This window comes from Cupressus sempervirens, chromosome 2 (genome assembly GCF_028749045.1).
Source record: "Cupressus sempervirens isolate cs-2001-9-10 chromosome 2, ASM2874904v1, whole genome shotgun sequence".
NCBI classification, from domain to species: domain Eukaryota; kingdom Viridiplantae; phylum Streptophyta; class Pinopsida; order Cupressales; family Cupressaceae; genus Cupressus; species Cupressus sempervirens.
In genome coordinates, this window is record NC_143119.1 from 407548429 (window position 1) to 407570689 (window position 22261).

Below are 22261 nucleotides of genomic sequence, written 5' to 3' on the forward strand. Positions count from 1 at the left end.
TCTGCTTTTACTAATCTAGTCCTTGCTTGATTTGATATGTCACTGTTTGAAGTTCTGATATTCAGTTCTTAGTCAATTGAATTCTGCAATGCCACTCTATTCTTCACTGAGTCTTTAAAACTCCCCTCTAAATTTTTCTATAGTTCACCCATACACTTCTCTCATCCATGCATACAATGGGGTTTCATCCTCCTTTTAAAGATTTCAAAGACTTAGGGTTAGTTATGAATCTACGATCAATATTAATCTTCATTTCTCACTCATTTATTGCACTATTCCTATTGGTTGCATGCCTTTCCATTTTTTTTATTGGTTGCATGTTGATTGCATAGATAATGCAAAAGATTCAATCTTATCTTCAAGATCCTTCAAGATTCATCCTATGTCGGCTCCAAAAATGGTTTACAAATGAGCTTGTGAAGATACAAACCCATATGTTGATTCTATATTACTCAACACATACTAGTTGCTAATGCTCAACATGTATAGGAAAATTGGCTCACTCAGCTCCTATAGCAATTATGTTTCACTCAGCATCCCCAAGGACTCGACATCTATACATCACTTAGCACATGAACTTCACTCAGCACCTAAAGATTGCTTGACACCTAAAGATTGCTTGGCTCCTGAAGTTCACTTGGCACCTATTAATTTTTTTGGCTCAGCATACACTATAGCTCAACTTCTATATTATACTCAATATTAACTAAAGAATTGGTTAAGTGTGTTCACACTCAAATGTCAAAACCAATCTGAGATGAAAAATCTTCTCCTTTGACATGAGTGGTAAAAATACTTAACTAATTAATATAAATATGATCTCTATGAGTATACTACATATTATGTTCAACATATGTACAAGACTTCAAAAAACTTATTCAAAATGTTGTCTACCTAAAAATCTTGTAGCTCCCCTAAGCTGATGTGCCATTACCATTCCTATAACCAAAAATTCTTGTGTTGAATATGTCTCATGCTGATATGTCTAATACTCTTTACCTTATATGCCTTTATCTATGGTTGTATATCCTTTTTCTACTTCTTGTACTTTGTATCTATTTCCTATTACATTTTCTTGTGGTTTTGCATCGTTTTGGCTTTATTACTTCCTCAAAAAGAATGTATTATGTAACCATTCTTATTCAAATCTCCCCAAAACATTATATCTCCCCCTTTTTGATACTTATGTCAAATGATCCTAAGGATAAATATAATACTTTGCCAAAAATGGTTTTTATTTAGCTCCATAATCATCTTGAGAGAAGCATCCCAATTATCTAAAGCAATCTCCAATGACTTGTGCTGGATGGCTATCTTGGCTACTAGATGTACAAGGCCTTATAAAGTAGAAAGATTAGGATCCTTCTTTAGAAAATTTTCTATATAGACCTATTCCTTATGGAGTACTTTTAAATGTGAGGTAATGGAAGATTGAATTTGCATCAATTTGGCCTTAACAGTGGCCTCTTCTGCTATTAACATAGCTAACTCTTTTAGTATGTGAAGTGTAGCTACAAAATGCTTCTCACTCTAAGCTAGATCTTTAGGTTGTTGAGTGCTAGAAATCTTTAGATTTTTCTCCAAGATCAGTATCCTTTGGCTTGTTTCGTATGTGAAATATGAGGAATCACAAAACTTGTTGTACAATGAGAATACATTCTCAAGTACTTTCTTCACTTTTTCAATCTTCTTTGCCAATTCAACTTGTGAGAGTGCTATTTCACTTGATATCTTCTCAGTTACTGTTGTTTGAAAATTCTTTTTTGACCATTCCAATAATTTGACATTAGTTTCTAGGTCCTCATTCTATACCTAGTCCACAATGTTGGATAATTGCTCCATAATGGGTTGAGTTTCATTAGGTACTTGCAAGTTGAATGAATCAAGAAATGTCCTTGATTTCCACCAATGCTTGCTTCTACTTATACTCATTTCTAAGTATCTCTTGCCTCTTCCTCCTCTCTAGTGCCTCTTGAACTTCATTTATTTGAGCTAAATTCATAGTCCTAGAGTTATAGCTTGGTATGAGTATTTCTTCATCAAGTGCAGGGTCTCCATAGTGAAGTACCCTTGCAACCTTGGTGGAGTTCAAGCCTAGTGTTGAAATCTGCAATGGGACTAAATCAGTGCTCAACTTCTTATTAGGAGTCCCCAAGGTAGGCAAGTTCACCAATGTTTGTATTTCCTCTTGTTCCTTAGGGGTTTTCTCCTCTTCTTTCTCCTCTTCTCTACTACATTGATCAATAATGATAATTTGAGGAGGTGCACCTTGACTTTGTGCAGTAGGAACATCTTGCCCTATTTGTTCCTTTGCTTGCTCCTTGGAAGTTGTTGTCACTTTTATTGCTTGCTCCTTGGAAGTTATTGTCACTTTTATTGTAGAATCAACCTTAGAAATTTTGTCTTGTTCTTCTTGCTCTTTGGGTTGATCTACTATAGTTGTGGGAGGTTGTGTAGTTTTTTCTTGTGTGATTTCCTTCTCCCTTGTTATCTCTGCTACAATTTTTTGCAACTCATCAATACTCACCAATACTAGGTTTCTACAAAGTTGTGCCTATAATGTTGATTGGTGAAGGATCTTTTTGAGATCCTCTGCAATTAAGGGATTGATGTTCTGACCTAAGGTGTTAGGAACATCCTTTACAATGACTAATTCTATAGGTGTTGTATGTGGAGGACTTGGTGGTGAGAGTTGTGTGTCTTGGACACTTTGTTCAATCTATTTCTCTTTAGTTGTTGCCTCTTCACCACATGTCTTCTCCATGGTCTCTTTTTCTATCTCTTTCTCTTCTTCATATTTTTCTTTCTCTATTTCTTCCTCTTTCTCATTCTCTTCTTCTTCATCATTCCTACCCTCAAATGGGTCTTCCTACCCTTCTTTTATAGTTGTCAAACCATATATTAGTTTCAACATTTGTGTGGACTTTTGGAAAACATCTTCTATTTGGTTCTGCAAAATTTGTAAGGCTTTGTATTTTGGTGCAAATTTTCTCCCATGCTTTTTGTTAGCCTTTGTTATTTGACCTTTAGTAAAGTCTGGCATTACATGAGCCAATGTAGACTCTCTTATTTCTTTCTCCATCTTAAGAAAGTAATGCCATTTATTCTCAATTAATGAGCTTAGCTCCTTAGGCATTGAATTATCTAGTTCAATTGGGTTAGTCTTGAACTTAGCCATCATAGTGTAGATGGATTCTTCCACTATGTTCTTTTGTTCCTTTGACAACTTATTAAAATCTATGGTCTTTAGACCAAATAAATCTACATTGTCTCTAACATTATTGCAAATGCCTTCAAATTTAGATGTAGTAGAATGGCTTGCCAGACTAAATTGATCCTCATTAGACTCTGTTCTTTCCTCATCTAATTCAAGGAATGCAACATATCTTCTTCTCTTCTTCTACTCTACAAGCCCCACCTGTTATATTGCCTTTTGTTTCTCCTGCACCTTTTCCCCTTGTGTTTTAGCCCTGGTTTTAACCCTTGTAGTTGGCTTGGCTAGGCTTGGCATTGTTGGTTTCTTCTTTCCCTTGGGTTGTGCAAGCGGCTGTTTTTGAGCTTTTCTCTTATTTGTCTCAGCCTTTGGTGCTTCCTTCTCAGCACCTTCCTCTTCATCTACATCCTTCCCCATTCCTTGGGTTAAGGAAAGTGGCCCTTGATTTTTTTCTTCTTCTTCACCCTTGACATCTTCATCTTCTTCTTCAGTTTCTTCTGTAGTGCCTTCCACAAATTTAGCTTTCAGCTTCTTAACAAGCTTATCCTTCTTCAAAGTGGAGGTAGTCTTCAAATTCATATCCACTTTTGATCTAACCACATCATAGGTTCCAAAATGTGGTGCATCTTTGTCAATCTCCTCTGCAAGTAGTGTAGTTATTGTTGTTGATGCTTCATCTATGTTTATTTCATACCCAAGAGGTCTCAACCATCTCACTCTTGGTATGGAAACTTGAATATATGTGTAGTCTATATCTAAAGAAAAGAGCTATAGAATCCCTCACTGTGATGCTTATCTCTTTGTTTTCCTCCTTGGTCCTCTTCTTCATGGGGTGAAATTTGAGGATGAGGGAGGATTGATTGCAGAACATATGTTTTTCTCATTGAAATATTTCAACATTCCAATCTTTCAATGGATATTCATAGTTTCAATTTTTTTTACATGAACAAATTTTTGTCCAAAATTAGTCAAAGTATTGTCATGCAAACATTCATCTAACAAAGAAAAATTGTCACACACATCACATGTACCAAAAAGAGATGCAATGAAAATAAAAATTTCTCAATTAGTGAGTTATAAAACAAACTTGATATAAAATCCTTTATAGTTTGAGGTAGTATTTTTATACCACATTACTACAACATTTGGTTGGTATGTGTGGTACTGTGTATGGATCAAAATACATCATAATGGAAATTAAATTGAACATGAGTTTTACAACAACACGTGGCTCTTTCCTTGTTGATCCTATTGGAACTACTAATTGGTATGTATGGTACTATGTATGGATCAAAATACATCATAATGGAAATGAAATTGAACACGAGTTTTACAACATGCGACTCTTTCCTTGTTAATTGTGACAATTTTGTTGTTTTCATTGATGTCAACCCTTACTAGTAAGACATTTTCTAATAGTGTAGAGATCCATATCATTTGATTAATGAAGAGGATTTGAAAAGATAGGTAACAAGATGAACTAGTAAAGTGGCTAAGTAAAGAGGAGTAAGTGTGATGGAACTAAAAAGGGCACTCAAGATCATTTAGTATTTGACAAGATAATATGTTGTTTGATCATTGTATTAACTAAATAAGAAAAATGAGTTGAAGTGTAGAAGAGATGATTGATAAAAATCAAGAAGTAAAACACTAGTTTGACCAAGCAATGGGTTAGTAGATTAATGAAGATGTTAAGAATTACTGAGCAAAAGATTAAGGAACTTAAATATTAGCCAACAAAAATAGTATTAAATGAGTGATGGTAATAACTAAGCAAGATGAAGGAAAACTAAAGTAGTGACTCAACATGGTGATGGTCAAGCAAGCTGGTGCAAGATGATTGTGATAGATTATTAATGACCGAGCTACCTAGTGATGATCAAGTTGAAGAACACAGTGACAATTAAGTGTCATCGCATTAAAAATTTGAGAAAAAATCAGGATTTGAGGCCAAGATAATTGAATTTATGGAATAGTTAAAATGTGTTAAAGATGAGGATTGATAAGCTGGTGTATTTCATGCATGATTTAGGTTTGATGAGTTATCTAAGGAAAATATTCAATTAGAAATTTCTAGAAGTTTCAAGGAAAGAAGAATAAAGATAAAATAATGATTAGATTCAATGAATTCGATCAAATCATAAAATTGATGGTTATGTTTAATCATAAAATCATTAAACTTAACTATTTAAGGAGGCATATGAGATTTTTTACAATGTTGCTGGCCATAAGATTTGTGAAGAATAAGTGGTAGAACTAGAGTTGCAAAGGAAAAGTGAGATATTAGTAGAAATGATATTTCTTGAGGTTTTTCCAGGCATATTAGAAATGAAGAATATGATGAAGACTAATCAATGAACTAGGAATGAGTTGAATGAGGATCTAAACACGAAAAATGACTTATAATTTATCAGATCAATCTATCTCTTACTTTCTAACCATTATGGAAGTACAAATCCTTTAATCAAGAATGACCTAACATCCATGTTGTAAACCCTTTAGTGAAGGTGACATTCTAAAGGGATGTTTTTGAAGACCCTCTAACAAGGTCACTCCTAACAGGGTATGTGCAAAATCATGGTGTGCCAAAAAGTGGCAATTTGAAAAATCTATAGTTCTAAAATATCTCAAATCATTTCAAAATCTATTCTAATTTTTTTCCCACCCACCTTGATACTAAATAAAAATAATTAATATCTTTATAAGGTCTACTATATCTTTTGATACCAAACCTATATGGTCAACTTTAAAAACATCAAAAAAATATTTCTGGCCTATTTTTATGTGATTTTTACTTCAAACATGTAGCTGATTACTTTTCTTTTGCCAAAATTTGATGAAATGAAAAGGGTTTCTTAAGAATGTTCTTATATTTTCATAAATGTAAGGTTTGTCAAATTATGAGTTTAGTAAGTAATAATTACTTATTTTCTAATGAATTTTTTTATAAAGTGCTGACTTGCACACTACTTGAAAAACAACTATAACTTTCAAATGGTACAACATTTTTTAAATCCAAAAGATGCATAACATTCTATGTTTCTTCTACTATAAGGAAAAAAAATGAAAAATTTAATTTTGTAGAGTTTTGAATTAGTTAAGGTGGTTAAACACAAGAGTTTTTTTATTCCAAACATACTAAAGTCAAAAATTAATTAATTATTATTTATTTAGAATTAAAATACCCAAAAATATGTGTCACATCCAGGCATGAGTCTACTACTTATATCTAGAATATTATTTAAAAATATTATCATTTGATTTTGATTAAGTTGGTTAGACATATGTCTACTTCTTATTTTTGTTCTGAAATTTTTGTAATATTGCATTAAAATTCAAAATTTTAACCAATCAGTTTTTATTTTTTTGAGATAAGTCCTAGTAGTTTAGAAAGTAGATTCAATTTTGTAGATATTCTTTTCTCTCAACCTTTTGATATAAAGTTAATAACAAGTTGAAAATTACATGTCAAGTTGACATAACCCTGATTTTTTTATTTTTTATTGCCACTTAAGAGCATAGTTTGGTTGACCATGATCCTACACATACACAAAAATTTGACTAAATCTTTTAAAGGGTCACACCTAATAGTGTGTTTTGTAACTTCTAACAGGGTTATACCTAAACCAAGATCACTTGAGAAGAATGAAAAAAAGGTAGCATGTTACTTGGTGGTTTTTTTCAAATTGGTTTTCTACATTAAATGCTACGTTAAATCCTAGTGTCATACTTGTGTGAATGTTATTTTCATGTGTTGTGACGCTTTTTGTTATATGTTTTTGCAAATTGGATAACACTAAAATAGAGAGCTAGGTGTTGATATGAATAAGTTGAATTACTGATAATTTTCTATATTGACTGAGTGGGTTTATGAGTTTGATTAAGTTTTTTGAAGTTGTTAAAAATTAATTTATACATCTAGACTTTAGGATAACTAATTCATCCCCCCTCTTATTTATTCTAATCATTCTAAGAATTCCATACATACCATGATTTACACTTTTCGAATAATCTTTGACTAATAGTAAAAGTTAACACATTATCATCCTTTTTTTAACTGTTCTATTTGGTTCATGTTTTACAAGGGCTTAAGATTTGGATCACATATTTTCGAGCCAACTCTCAATTTAGGAGCATTTGTTGAATTAGGTGATATTATTGCATCACCATGCCAAAATAATTCAACATAATTTTTTACTTCACTAGAAGGTTTCATATCAAGGATGCTATAGTTGATGGTAGTATGTTTGAGGATGTTTGTCAAAGCCTCGAAAGGGCATGGAATTTTTAGATTTGTGAAAGCATGAAAATTGTTGTTGTGGATATGGTATGATATGGCAAGTCTCCTAATTGACAGCCCACCTTCACCCAATGTTTATGATTTCATTTGTGAATCATTGTGCAAACCTTGGCTAGGGTTGTAAATATATTGCAAAATGTTGTGATCATGTTAGTTCTTGTTGTTGTGATGTTGTTTGAATGTATCCTGGTTGACCCTTGTTTCCCCTAGTGTGGGGGTGACCTCCTTGAGGCCTAGGTTGGGAGGTGACCCTCCATGGTTCTACATTTGTCTCTTGTTGCAGATTCTTGCTTAAGGCCTTGAACATTTGGAGATTGTGAAGTCTTACCTTTGCATAAAAGAAGAGAATAATATTGTTTTTGTATTGAAATGGAAGACAATTCTATCATGTTGTGTAAATTCATTTTATTGTAGGAGTGTTGTTATTGGTCTCATGTATATGTCAATTAGAGAGATTCTAAAGTATCATTTTGTGGAGTCCTCCATTGTGTATCTTGATTTGAAGATTCCACCACCCCATTACTTGTTTGATATTGTGTTGTTGTTGTCTTATCAATATATTAAATTAGAATGTGTTGAAAAATAAAAGATTGTAATATGATGTCCCTTGGAGAAAGAAGTTAGGACATTAGTATAATGGTATATTTATCTCCTCAAATTCCATCAGAATAATTTAGTTGCATTGGAGATCAGTATTTCTTTCAATTTGTTATTGAATATAAAATTGATAGCTCATGGATTATAGATAATTTAGTTTAAATTTGATGTTAACAATGTATTGAAAACATGATGTCCATGGAGATTAGAATCAATGTATTTCATTCAAGTTCCATGTTAATGTATCTTGTAAGTAAACCTTGTTGGAATATGATAGTTGTTTATGTTAGATTTTCTTATTTGAATGGAAATCATAATGCAGAATGAGATGTTTAATTGATATCAACTCTAGAGACTTCATAAAAGAATCTAAGCAAGAAGTTAAGCTCAACATAAGACTTATAGAAGTATAAAAATCCTCTTGAAAATGTATGGACAAAGAACATAATCCCTTCCAAGTTACAGACATTAAATTTATTTATTTTTAAATCAATATATGATTATCTTATTTCTCCAAATACAATTTAAAAAGCATAAAGTCACATTCATAACTATAAAGAAATATTAAGAAATAACTATATATATATATATATATATATATATATATATAATCCTTCCATAAGAAGTGACTAGGCATTAAATGGGTGACAGGGTCCTTCTTTTCTTTAAAAAAATACATTATAATATATGTAGGGGATGGGTCACATCCTTACCCACCTCTACCTATCGAATTGCATAAAGGAGGCAAGATCTATTAAAAGTCAAACCACATTAATTAAAAACCATCATATAACATAGCAGCCCCCTAAGGGCCCGTTTGGTGAGCAGAATAGGAATACATATTTTGGAATACGTATTAAAAAAATTGTGAATTCCTTGTTTGGATGCACCAAAATAGGATTGGAATATGAAGCAAAAATGGAATACATATTCCATTTTTGGCCCAAAAATGGGGTTTTGCAATTCCACCAAAATAGTTGGTATTGGAATATGTATTCCTATTCCATTTTTTTTAATTTTAGAAAACATAAATTTTCAGGCCCATGAATTCCCATCAAATATTGGCTGAACCAAATGGAGAACAGGAATATGTTCTATTCCAGAATATGTATTCCTATTCCGCTCACCAAACGGGCCCTAAGCTCCTTGAAAAGGGTGACCAAGTTGAGATGGAGGGTAGGAAAGAAATTAAATTTTAAAAAAACCAACCCTTAATTTTTTTGGCGCCTAAAACACTCCACTCTCACTTAATGCAATTTCATTTCCCCAATGCATTTAAGGCACTACCTTAGGACAGGCCACATATCTTCCACACCACCCAAGCCACCGTTAGACTTAACGTGGAAGGAGAGTTAGAATGGGTGGGTAGGTGGCTATTCGCTTGGGGTAGTGGGAAATGTGTGGTTTAGTAGGGTAGATGACACTTAGGGAATAGAGGGGTAGGATGAAGTGAGTTGAGAGTTTTTTTTTAAAATATATTTTTGGATTGCACACTTCTTAAGTTAATTTGATTATATTTTAATTGTGTAAAATGAATATAGTTATGGATTATAATTGACTTAGTTATTAGAAAATTTAAATGGTAGTAAGAGTAATATAAAAATTAAGATATTTTAATAGTATAATTCAATTTTAGATATTTTGAGAAAGAATAATTAAAAATTTAGTTCTAATAATTTTGAGGCAAGGTTAATGGCATGTGAAATCATGATCTAAGATTCAAATTTTGGTTGAGAATAGATTTGAGGGTCACCATTATTATGTTATTAATTAAGCATGGATAGATTCATACATATCGTAATAAGGGTTTCCAATAAGGAAATGGATGTTGGATAATAGGAATAATTATGAACATATGACCAAGTAGGTTAGGATTAAAATTTGATAGTGCATTATGTTATTAGGCTGGTTAACTAAATAAATTGTAAATTTATGTAATAATATGTAATGAAATTAGTAAGTTGATAGATTAGGAAAAATTATGCTAGCTTGATTCCGATAAAGCATGTTTATTTGTTTATTGAATAATCACATACTAAAATATATTAGAGGATAAAGACTATACATTGGAGTTACCTTATCTTAATTGTCTCACGAATGGACTAAATTATTTCCTATCAAACTTATTGCACGGGTAATAGGCGGATATAAGATTTATAGCCTATACATTAAGCATCAGACAACTTGAATAAACCATATCTCTAGAAATCATTCGAGAGGAACCTTACAACTTACTTTTAACATTTTGGATGTTGTAGATGTAAGAGAAATTTAGTAATATGGTGAACCTTAAGTAGATAGTCAACCAATGACTATTTGACTCCGTAACTTGCAACCATAGAAAACAATACGTACTAAGTTTCAATAGATAATCTATATGGATAACTCCAACCTAATGAACCTTAATACATTAAACATCATGTCAACTAAACCCTAATGAAAGAACATAAATATTACCTTCAAAAATATTATTAGTGGTGTTTTTGTCCTATAGGAATTCGGGCATGACACCTTGCTTTGATGGTTCGATAGTGTGAGCTATGTATTCAGTGGTTGATCCTATATACGAGGCGATTATAGTAGCTGGCTACCTATGCATTTCGGTGAGATGGATCATCTACCATATAGACACACTCAGTTTGTACCTTCTTCTTCCATGAAGGTTCTTCTGATCAGTAATTGGCTTCTTCATGCTTCAGTGATGCTCTTCATGATCACTTTTTGTTCCTATTTTAGCGAACATTCTCTAGTTGGAGGCTTCTTTAGTCCTTCGCTAGTTTACCTCTTTTTGCAGGAGGATTTTTCCTGTGTGGTCTTCTCCCTTTCCCCATTTTCAGAGGTTACATTTCTTTGCATTGTACATGGGTACCTAACATGGCCTAGTTGTCACGACACATTCTGCATTTTCATCTTAGTTTTGTGAGCTTAAGGCATTCCCCTAAGTTGCACTTAAGGAGGAGTGTTAGAGTAAATAATTAATTATTAATTATTCTATTACTTAAGCTTAATTAGGTTAATGCATTTATTTAATATTTAGTAGTTAATGGTTGTAGTGATGAGTTGTTGACAATATGGGAGTTTGTTCCCTTCTAGCATGTTCCACCTTTTTTGTGAATGCTTAGTTGTCAACCTTATCTTCTACCACTTTCTAGCTTTTTTTACAAGCTTCCATGAGGCCTTTATATTCAAGCTCTCTCATTGTATTTTCTCACTCTATTTTTATTATAAATACAATTTTCTTGTTTTACTATATTTTCTCTCTCAAGTTCATTTAGGGTTTTCTCAAGCTCCACCTCTTCCTTCTTGATTTCCCTTTGACAAGTTATTTACATGCAGGTGATCTTAGTGAGTTGTGGATTTGGATTTCATCAACTCCTATAGCTTCTAGATTCTTAATGTAGGCATGTAGCCATGACTTTATAGCCTTCCTTCAAGGAATTTTATTAATCTTCATCCATGGGCTCTACATTGAATTTTGTGACCTATATTTTTAACTTAATATCATCAGTTTTGCATGTCTGATTTTATTAAACAAAATTATTTTCAAAATTCTATATAAAAAAGAAATTATATGAAATTTCATTGCTATTACTTACAAGTTTAGAGTGAAGATTCATATAGCCACCAAAGCCAAGTTTATGTTGGCCAACTTTTTGTAGTCTCACTTCTATATCTTTTGGTGTGTCCTATATTCTATGAAAAGTTTGAAACATGTTAGATTACATATTTACAAATATCACTAATTAGTACATGATTATATTCTACTTAATACTATCATGACATACCTTCTTTTCCCCTTTTCTAGTTCAATTCCTTTACCATGTAGCCTTCTATCTATTGCATCTTCTATTATTTCATTCCACTCCATCGATGGAATCATAGGAGGATGCTCATACTTTGGGTTATCCTTTAGACCCCTTCTATATTGGTCCCTCATAGTCTTTATATGTTTGGATGCTGTTTTGAGAAGTAGGGCACTGTAACAAATGTTTTTTCCAAAGAAATCCTCAAAAGATGTAATATGCTGATTTTCTAATTCAAGACCTTGTTCATTCCACCTTTCAAAAAAGAAAAAAATATTGTAGCAATGATATGAAACTACGTACCTTTTATGTATGGTGGGTCCAAATAGCTTCAATGTCATTTCAAATAGATGATCATAGAAAATATCATTTCCTACAAAAAAATCATGGGATTATTAGTTCAAAATGAGTTATGTATGAGTAAACTACAATTACACTACAAATAATAACACTTTTAAAGCAGCTGGAAGTTTTGGTAATTTTAATGGAAACATAGTTCTCTTGCTTAGTAATAATGTCCCCACAAATGAACTAGTACTAGTCACATGGGTTGCTCCAAGAAATGGTTCACCTTCACTAGTAGTGGTCTTTTTTGTTCTATCAACTATAGGTGTATCTTAATGCACAAAATTGGTCCATCAGTATAGAATCCACCAAACAACAAAAAAATTGCATGATTCTCACATAACAAAATATAGAAAAATAAGGTTTTACCATTTGTACTTGGTATACTCAAAGATGTATGCAAGTTCCTTGTTGTTGACAATGCAATTGGTAATATCAGAGCGGTGACTAAAGGAGGCTTCCACACTTCATTATGAGATGAAGAATACATTGTTAGAAAAGATATTTTCAATGGATAAAGAACAAATGGGATACTAGCTAGAAGCATCTGAAAATCAAAGTTAAGGGGTATAATGTTGATTAAAAAAAACAATGTTCCACTAGTAGGGCCACAATATTTTGTTATTGCTCGTATTGTTTCACATGTAGCTAGTTAAATTCATGTATTGATTCTTTCATTTGGAGCAACAAATTCAACTCTATCATCATATTAGTATGAAATGTTTGTTTTCTATAGGAGAAATGGATAGTTTCTTATTGTGGTTGCATATATAGATTATATGTATGGAATGATGGTAGTTGCAACTATGATTGGATTCTATGGTTGGAGAGATATTTTGGTTGCATAAACAGATGATGATTATGGGAGAAATAGAGTAGCTTCTTTGAATGATGTGCTAGAAGTTTTTAATGCTAAGATTATTAACAAAATACCATTTCCTCCTAGAGTTAGTAAAATTTTTATTGGAAGTGTGTTGGTGTAGTTATCTTTGATGGAGTCAAGCATATTTTTTATGCATATGAATCCAAATACATCTATTGATCTGTTCTTTGAGGTACTATATATACCTTGGAATGTTGAACTATACATATGTTTGGATAGCCATAGATAGGCTCTCTTCCCTTTTGGACTCTAATGTACTTGACTATGAAACCATGAATTCACTCCAAGGAGTCCTTGCTATATTTGGGAATATTCAAATTTCAAATTAGGAGCATGCTTTTAGAGTAAGGTGAACCAGTTTTTTAAAAACTAAGATAATTGATTTCCACTTGAATGCATTTGGACTATATGCTTATGATGCAATCTAGACAATTTCCCATTCAATTGACAATTTCTTGAGGAAAGGAGGAAATTTTTATTTTACAAGTTATCCTCAACTATCCAATTTAAGAGGAAATGAAATAGAATTAACAGAGTTATAGGTGTTTGTAGGAGGATCATAGTTGCAGAATATATTGCTACAAAAAAAATTCACTAGTCTTATAAAATTTGATAAAACTAGAAATTTTCTTAGTTCTACTTTTCAAATCATCGATATTGTTGGAATAGGATTTTGCAAGGTAAGTTATTGGGAAAATCAATCTGGCTTGTCTATTATTCCTCTAGAAATTAGAGTTGCCAAGTCACACATCCAAAAAATTGTGGGTCAGAATATGATTGGTATAGTATGGCCAAGTCAAGATAAACTAATACCACATGGGTGGGTATTTCGTAATAATGGCAAGCCTCTTTTGATTGATGTGCCTAGAAATATTGGATTTCAAGATCTTGAGAATATAGTGGAAGGTAATAGCAACATGATAAAGGGCTTCATGATTTATGTGTTTGTTACTTTAGTGACCTTGTTACCTTATTCCCTTGTACACAAATTTTAACCTTTTGGAAATGGAAAATCAAACCCAAATTATGATGAGCTTGTGTAACAAGTTGCCTCAAATGTTGGTATGTAGAACTATTCTTATATTTGCTACTATACTTTAAGATAATTATCCATAGGTTATAACTCTCATATAATTCTCACATTGCCTTTTTTGGTGCACTAGATTTAATTTGTATATGCATGCTAGGCTTATCTTTGTATAACTATAGTAGTGCATAAATTTGATGCAAGAATATGGCGTAAATCTATTGCATTCTTTCCTCTCATAGGAGTTATTTTATGGACTTTGTAGCATAAATCAAATCATGATTTTCAAGGACATCCAAAAGAGCAAGCCACATTGTTAGAAAAGATATTTGCAACATTTTTTTTTTCATTTGTAATGGATAAAGTTAAAAGTTAAGTGTTATAATGTTGTAAAGAGAAAGTGTTATAAATACATAAAGATTGTGCACTACAACCCTAACTATATTGACCATATAGTCTCACAAGTGTCACAAAATCCTATAAGAAGAATGCATAATATTATAGATCATGATCCATAAGATAGTATAAAATATAAACATCTATTGAACATTTATTATTGCTTAAGATTAATTATTGCTTACCTTTAAAGAAATGACTCTAAGTATCAATTCTTCTTCTAGTGCCTCTGTTTCCTCAGTTATGTTTTGATCAAGGACAAGGTTAGGAATTTCAACTCTATATTTTTTTATAAGTTTATGGGCCATGAAGATGGGGTCAGCACTACATGTGACGTCATCTAAGTTTCAGATTGCATTTGGTTTGTTGCCATTTTTACTTTTCCCTATCAATAAGTATCAAGTTGTGACATCAATATTAGTAAAATTCCATCAAAATAATTTCAAATCCATAAAGAAAAGAAAATTTAATAAAATGGCATTTATTTCTATATAATTTGTACAATTACACTAATTAAGGTTTACCTTCATTAAAGAAGGTGTGTGAGCTAGTACATCCTCGCTTATGCCTTGTGTTGTATCCATGTCACCTTATGAAAAAGATTAGTAATTTTTAGAAATCAACAAAGAAATGAAAGTAATAGACTTAACCAAAAAATTATTAATAAAATAGTAGATTGTATATTAGAGTCAATATTAATTGGAGAAAATTGGTTTAAATATTATACTTACCAGTTCCATGGTAGGAATTATTTTATATCTACATAATTCAAATTGTAATCTATCAGAATCTCTTCCCCTACACTTATTGATTTTATCTCACATACAAAAACATGATTTTGCTTGCATACCTCAAATATACAATTTGACCAATTATTAAGTGATATAGGTCAAGAACTACTTATAAATACTACATATTTTCCAAGCTTTTGGTCTTCCATCAATATACATGGTGAGCCTTTTACTTTGATCATTTCCTTTACATTTTATATAATTTGGTGGCACTGCATACCTACACATACTATTTTTATATTGCACAATCAACATCCAATTGTTGTAATTGTAACAAGGTCCTACATAGTCCATCAATTCAACAACTTTATTGTGACTGACCTTTATGCCATTCATGGAAAATAGGCCCAAACCATGTAATGAAGATGGATCTATGTGATATATCCTTTTGTTAATAGAAAAATTAGTAAATTAACTTGAAGTAGTTCCTTGGGTACCCATTCTTTCTAAAGATTTGTGTACCTTAAGGGAACCTTCCTATCACCTTCACTCTCTTTATCATAAGAACATGAGCCCTCCTCAGTAAGAAAAAAATGCATTTGTTTATTGAATTTTCTTCTAATCTTTTGACCTCTAGTTGATCTCTCTATTTAAGACCTACTCGATGTCTCACTTTTGTCTTCTATTCCCACATTTTCCTCACTTGGGGATGATGTATCAGGCAAATACCTATTTGGTGATACCTATAATCGATAAAATGAGAGACATACTAGGACTAAAGTTGATGTTGACAATAAAGAGAATATGTGAAAATAAAAAATTGTATCTATAGTGTTTATTAACTTATACATGTCAATCCATGTGATTGTGCAAGATCTTGGTCAAAGACATTAAATAGCTTGCATATGTAAATCATTTGTCTTAAGTTAGCCAAAAACTACATGATATATATGCTAAAAATTATATAGAAGACAAAAATTACATGACACATTCATCAAAATTATTGTATATTTTTTAATTCCTTACCTCTACTTTATGTATGGTATCTATAAAATATCATTGTATACATTCCATGACAGTAGAGTTTAGTGCATAATAAATTAATTATAAAAATATACAAGTCAAAAAAATTTCTATAAATAAATCATGACCCCATCATCTTCATCCATTTCATCATAATCATCACCATCATCATACTTGTCACTTTGATCATCGTCATCACCACCACCATCTTCATCATTATTATCATGACCATCATCACCATCTTCATCAACATGATCATCATCATCATCATCATCACCATCATCATCTTCTTCTTCTTCTTCAACATTGTGTAATAGTCATTCGTCATCATCATTTACTTTGTCTTCTGATTCTTTAGTATCTTCTTCTTCCTTCACATTATTCTTTGTTGGCCATCCTCTTGGATTATGTCTAACAATAAATGACCAAACTAGTTGATGTGGAACACCAAAGTAAAATGCTTGCTCACATTAGATTGAAAGAACATAGGGCTCATCTCAAACTAGCTCCAATGACCTTATATTAATTATTATAAATCTACTATCATGTTCAATAATAGTCCTATCAAGATCATTTTGATTCAACTGTTGCCTGTACTATTTGATGACAAATAGAACTTGTTTGAATAGATTAAAGTCGCACTCAAGTATATCATCTAAAATGCCATAGTATTGATTTTCAAGTTATTGAAGATGTATGTAATGGTGACCTCAAAGACTATACTTATCCTAGAATCACAAATTTTGTTCGTCTCATATAAATTTTTAATGCAAAATTTATGACCATGGTAGTACATAGCTTTGTGGTGTTTTATTTGCAATTATTCAAACATGTCAAGATTATTTGCATCAATTTATGAGTTGATATTAAACTTATGGGTCATGATTAGTAATCTTCTACATACAATTCTATCTATTAAGTCATATGCTAGATCAAGTACTATTGGTGTAACATTGGGATCTCCATTATGATTAGCTTCTTTAACCGATTATGAAACACCATCCCATGTTAATGAGTGACCATTTTTTTGAGACTATTGAATACATACCATCATCCAATCAAGATTGTTTGCAATATACAAATGTAGTAGATCTGACTAACAACCAACTATAAATAAAATGACTAGACCAGTTAGAAATAACTTATATTGATGATTAATAAGAATTAATTAAAAAATAATAGAATCTTATAAAATTACCTCTCATTTTCCTCAATCTAACTTTCCCCATCATGTAGTGCTTGCCCTCATTTACATTTTTCTAGATACATAGTTGCTATTATTGCCGAACTCTGTTAGAGTAGTTTTATGTTGATGGTTAGTAGCATTATTTTGAGACTATCAGATGTTGTGCTATGGATTCAGTGGATATATGATGAGATTACTTAGACTCTACATTTCATGTAGGCATGATGATTATTAAATTATTTTTTATTATTGATGATGATTAGTTCGATGGTTTATTATCACATGTTTTCTTATGGTTACTTACCCCATACTTGCATGTGTATGTTGTGTGTGCTTATTCTCTTTATGTATGGCATTTATGATGTGGTTAAGGAAGGGAGTTGTAGTCACCTGCTAGTCGGGATCTACATGATGCACCACTTCATACCATTACCTATTTAGCTTAGCATATATACATATATATATATAGATATATATTGTATGTACATGCATGGATTTTATGTAGGTTGCAGGTACCAAATATTGACTTCCCTGAATTGCCAGGATGAGCGTACCCTATCGCACTATCTCAATGGTAAGAGAGGGGAGATAAATTCTCAAGTCCAAATCCTAAACCCTTAAACCATTTGTCCTAGAAAGGTAGGACAAGTATCTGAGATGTTTTACCTATCGAATGCATCACATGATGTAATTCATGATTTTAACCCCTTAGACTGATTATGTATGGATTGTTCTATGATGGGTTTCCATATTTTATTTTGGAAGTCTATGGTGAATTTTCTATTAATTAAAGTCTTAAATTAAAATATTTAATTAATAATTTAATTATTTTGGAAAAATTAATAGAATGTTATGATATTTTGATATTTTGATTTTCATTAATTAAATGGGAAATTAATTGAGTAAAAGAATTAAATAAAAAGAAAATTAAATTAATTATAATAAAAATAATAATAAAATAATAAATAAATAATAATAATAAAAGCATTAAAATAAAAATCATAAGTCTACCTAGGAGTAAGCGCACCTCTTGAATGCACATATGTCTACAATGTAGGAGTTAGCGCACAAATTAAACACATGGTGTCTATAGCCTTGTGACTCATCTAGAAGGTTGGAATAGGCATGTGCTTAGTTGTCAATGCTTATCTTGTATTCTAGTTGCTTATAGAGACATTCTAGGTGCTTCTTGAGAGTTTCTTATATTCAAGCACTCCTAGAAGCCGGAGGAGCGCATTTGGGTGGATCTACAAACGTTGGAGAAGGAAGGAGCTTGCTCTGCAATTTCTGAGGAGAAGTGATTTAGCATCAATGTCCAAATAGACACTTGTGATTTTGTATATGTTATTTCCCTTCTTCCACTTCATGTCTTCATCGTGTCTTCTGAATGCTTTTTGAGAATTTTATGTATTGAATATTTTATGAGGAAACTGCACCATGCATAGATCCAAGTAATTTAATGGGCTAGGTTTTAAATGATAGATTGATTAAGGAAAATACACTGTATACTTTCATCTGAATAATTTGTGCACATTCTTCAGAACTACACCTGAAATATACATATACATATATATATATATATATATATATATACGTACACGTATATATATATAGGTATAAGTATATATATATATATATATATATATATATATATATCTATATAGGTATATGTATATATATATATATATATATATGTATATGTATATATATATATGTATAAGTATATATATATATATATATGTATATGTATGTATATATATATATGTATATATATATATATATGTATATATATGTATATATATATGTATATGTATACATATATACATATATATGTATATATGTATATATATATGTATATGTATGTATATGTATAAATACATATATATATATATATATACATATACATATACATATATGTACATATATATATTTAGCTCTGAAAATATTATAATCATATATTAAATTGTCGATATTAAATTAGATTTATTGAAATGTTTATGATGAAAATATTTATTTGAAAATATTTTACAAATTACAAAACATGGGCATTTCTTCTTTATAAAAAATAAAATAAAATAATTTTTTTTGGTGAGGGGCGGGCAGTCACACCCCACCCCCACCGATGGTCACTGTCTACGACAATGGACCTGCTAGCAGTCATTTAAGACTGCATGCCAGCCACTGTCGTGGCAGTTTGAGGACCATCACTTCGTAGTACAATAGGTACCGCACACTGCGTGACGCAATTAATTATATAAATATTGTTTATTGAGTGTTGTTAATAATAATTATTATATTTATTAATTATTACTTATTAATAATTATTAATTATTAATTGTTATAATTGTTAATGATATTTTATTTAGTTATTAAGATATCAAATTAAGTTGTAGTTATAATTAAATACTGATATAATTAATTAAGTATTAAGGGTATGTATTTTTTATATAATCAATCAATATTGCAAATCAAGTTAATTGAAAATAATAAATGATAATTCCTCTTAGAATATTTAGAGAGATCAATTTTTAAAGGAGGGGTCATTTTCAATATAGTGATTATTTTAGAAAATTGTTTTAAGAATATTATGGAGGAAAACTTCGATCTATCAAAATAGATACATGGATTAGAAAAAAAATGTATAAATCTTCCTTCACTTGATATCTGAAATGAAAACTGGGAACCCCATATTTAACTCAAGTAAGTTATTTTAGCAAATCCAAACATGTGTTTGCATTTTGTGTTTTCTCTATGCTTTTTGTTTTGGGTTTTTGGGTTGACTAGATTGTTGATCAGTTATAGGACATCTACCAGAGGCTCGGGGGTTATGATTTGTGATGTCATGATGATATCTTTTGATCTCAATCTTTTTAAACCCAACCATGTTATGAGACACCATGCTCTATGGTGTGTGTGGTTTACTAATTGATATTGTTTCCAGTATTCTTGTGTAAGCTATGATTTATGTAACCATTTATGAGTTATCGATCAGTTGTATTTAGCTTACTTTCCAGTTGCCTTGATGGAACTGAAGTGTTTATCTAATCTTGATGATGTCATGTTGTGAAATGTTTTGAATTGACCATTTTGGAGTCTTTGATCAGTATTATTTGCTTGATATGCCTTTTTGGTTGCTTGTTCATAACCAATGGATATTGTGATTATCATTGATACCTTCAATTGCCAATAGAGAACTGTTTTGGTCATGATTATCAATGGATACTTTTGAGTTGCTCATGGAGATTTGATACTATTATTGTGGTTTATCTTTTGGTATTTTTCTAGTCACTTGTATAAGACTATAGTGATTTTGTGATTTATGATTCCATGAGCTTAGGGTAGGTTATCTACTTGTAGTGTCAGGAAGTGACTTGCAATGGGGGCTGGGGCCCTAAGTGGCTACTAGGGTAACTCATTGTAAGTTGTTTAATAAGTGAAAACATTACACCTAATACTGACTTAAATGAACTTAATAAGATAACTTTTTGTTCTCGCCCATACCTCAAGTGCTAGTACAGACTAGGATGGGAGTAGAGAGAACACTTGGTTGCGACCTTGCATTCCGTAGTATGCCTCGTCAATACAAGAGGATACTAGTGGCCACATAGGGATCACTAGGAGGCCAGGGTCTACTAAGAGACTACCATGGTAACTCTAACATGATCCATATGATGACACTTTCTTGCTTACATAGTAGGTTTCCTACATGTCTTTGTGTGCCTCTGGGATTAGATGTCAATTTGTGTTAGAACCTTTGATTTAGTATACTTTTAGGATTCCTGGACTTAGAAATTACTTGTGCTATGTGATATGATTATCTATTTAGGACTTGAGATTATCTCCTCAGCATGATAGGAGTGGACCATTTAGGTTCCACACGGTTGAGTGGTAGTGTTTTTTTCACTCTTACCATTTGAGATCCATCTGAGACACTATGGTTGAAGCATTCTTTGTTGGCATCTATCTTCATTCTATTCTTGAATTATGATGATGGACACGTATCCTTATATTGATGATTAGCATGTGATAGATGATGTTATTTACTCATCTTATGCCTTATTTTGCATGTTTAGATTTCTGATGCATATATTGTAGCATGTAAGATTGCTTTCTACATATGATGTAGTATGTTTAGGAGTGACATTCCTACTATGATAATACCAATGATCTCTTTGGTGACTTGGGATGTTATGCACAGAGGGATGGCTAGGGCCGATAATGGTCTAATGATGCTATTTACGGTTGGGAGGAACCGTGCACTGAGATAATTATTTGTTGTGATTTTTGATTATCTGTTATGATGGATGTTTATATCTTCTATGATGATGTATCATGTATGACATGTGATTTTATTTTCTTTAGTGCACTTTCATCATGGATTAGAATAGGATGATGTACTTTATATTATTTTAAGCCTTTCATACCTTGTGACATGTGTAGTGGATGATTGTAATATTGTTTAAGAACATTGGATTATTCATTATTATTTCATGTGGATGTGAAATTATATGGAATTAATATTAGTTAATTTAAATATGAATCAATGTTAAGGGATCTTCAAGAAATGTATCCTATTATGTATGTTTATGTATACTTTCAGTTGAATGTTGTTATTGTTTCTACTACTACGTGTATGTTGTGAATGGTTTAACTTTCAGGTTTTAAAAATAAAAATGTTACCAAACTTAGTGAAACTTTGGGTTAATTCTTTTGGATCCCTTGGTGGGGCATTACACATCAAGTACTCCCTTTCGAA